This window comes from Strix uralensis, unplaced genomic scaffold, assembly GCF_047716275.1.
Source record: "Strix uralensis isolate ZFMK-TIS-50842 unplaced genomic scaffold, bStrUra1 scaffold_416, whole genome shotgun sequence".
In the NCBI taxonomy this organism is placed as follows: domain Eukaryota; kingdom Metazoa; phylum Chordata; class Aves; order Strigiformes; family Strigidae; genus Strix; species Strix uralensis.
In genome coordinates this window covers 1,040-3,155 of record NW_027437010.1, presented here as the reverse complement: position 1 = coordinate 3,155, position 2,116 = coordinate 1,040, and positions in this window count along the sequence as shown.

Genomic DNA, 2,116 nt, shown 5'->3' with positions numbered 1-2,116 from the left:
GAGCGGCCCTAGCAACCGTTGCGACTCACCAACAAAACTAAGGCACGGCCGCGATTCTTTTCAAATCTGACCAATGGCAGAGCTCGGCGCCGTCACGCGACCGCCAGCGAGGGAGGGCGGACGTTGCCGCGGCGAAAGGCTCGGCGGGAAATGTAGTCTGGGGGGGGCACGCGGCGGGGCCGGGCCGGGCCGGGCCCGGGCCGGGCAGCCCGGCTGGCGGTGCGGGGGGGAGGTTTCCTCTGAGGCGGCGGCTGGGCTTCGCAGTGGGGGCGCGCTGCGCTGCGAGGGGTGTTCTCTGAGGCTTCTGTGTTGCAGGCACCCAGAGTATGGAAATGTACGGATTTAGGTAACAAAAATCACCATAAGTTTCTCTTTAGACTCAGACAGGAATTCTTTGAACTTTAATAAAGAATGTCTGCCTGTTTTAAATTGAAATAAAAGGAAAAGTAACTTGAAAGTAGTCAATAACTACCAAAACCAAACGTTTGTCTTTCATTTGAAGAAAATGCCAGCTAGTGCAAGCAATTCTGTAAAAGAATAATTCTACACAGATCCTGTATCAGCTGCTTTGATGAGGTTGTCTTTAAGATTATATCCCATCTTTCGTTAAACAGAGGTTGTGTCGTATCAGTAAGAGATGTGTGCTTGATTTCAGTTCAGATGCAGGCCATGTTGCAAGAGTCGGTGTGTTTTAACAGCAGAAAGTGATGCGATTTTGGATTTGAAATTGCTTGCCAAACAAAACCGAAAAGCTCTTGTAGACATTCTTTAAGACTTAGGCTAACTTTTTAAAAAGTATTTTAGTTTCTATCCTGAACAGAACAGTGAATCCAAACTACTGAACTAACCTAATGCCAAACCACCTTTTTCATACCAGGAAGGGACTGAGAATGGTTCTCAAATAAAGGGGAAAATTAGCTCCTGCGAGCAAACCTGAAAGTTGTTCTCTTCTACTTGTTGAAAAGGAAAACTGAAGATCTTCTCGGAATATTTTTCAAGGTATATTCCTAAAAATGTTGGGTGCTGTTTTCTGCAGAACTTGGGGCATAACAAAGCTCATAGTACAAGCAGTATTTTGGTTTTGTTTGAATATTAGATTTCTGAAACTGATTTTAAAATACTGCACATGCTGCGTAATTTAAACTAGTATCTCAAAGGACTACCATCAACATACTAAAAGAGCAAAACACAATCTAACATGTGCTCCTAGCCTCACACAAACCATGATAAAGAAAACATTACATCAGCATAACCAACCCAGCCTGTTTTGGAGTGGGAGATGATGAAACTCTATCTATGTAAATAACCTATATGGCTTTTCACCAATATATTCTCCTTAAAGTAGTTTGTGCAAGGACAGCCAGTTGCAACAAAAATATCTGCTGCCAAAAGTGTTAACTCATTAGCTCCTGAAATTTGATTATGTTTCTTTTTAAGTCCTCTATAACTTGTGGAGCAAGGTTGCCACTCTGCAAGGGGAAAAGATTTTTTTTATGAATTACTTGTTACAGCTCTCATCATTACCCTTAGAAACTTATGCTCCTTATATTTGGGACAGGATTGAAAAGTTGTGGATAGTCTCCTCATCAGAGTGATGAGATGATGCCCTCTGAGACAGCGTATCTCGGGTAGCTTTTACACTGCTGTCAGAAGAAATTAGAGACACAGTCAACACTTCTGGGACTTGGCCCAGCATCCTTCAGCACATCTGAGCAGCAGCCAAACCAGAACTGGCTTCAGCGTCTTTGTACTCAACTCATCTTCCCCGGGGAACAGACAAAGCACTTCAGTTTCCCCTCAGCACTCCTGGTTCTGCTGCGCTTCCCTGTGCCCTGACAGCGCTGCCTTCCCATCCTGGTTGGAGGAGAGTCCTTCTTCTGCAGGGCTTGTTTGGAGCTGACTGGCAGGAAAGCTCCCGTTCCTTGTCACAGAGGTGCCTTGGAGGAAAATGGTGTGCTGCGTTACCTTCTTGGTAGTCTGCCATATCAGCCCCTTTTCACCTGTCTTTCAGGGCAGTGCGTGTCATTGATCTTGTGATTTGCACAGTCCTGTGGGTGCATTTCACACTGCCTTTAATTTGAACCTATATAGTGGTACCCTCGTTGGCCCCGTGCCA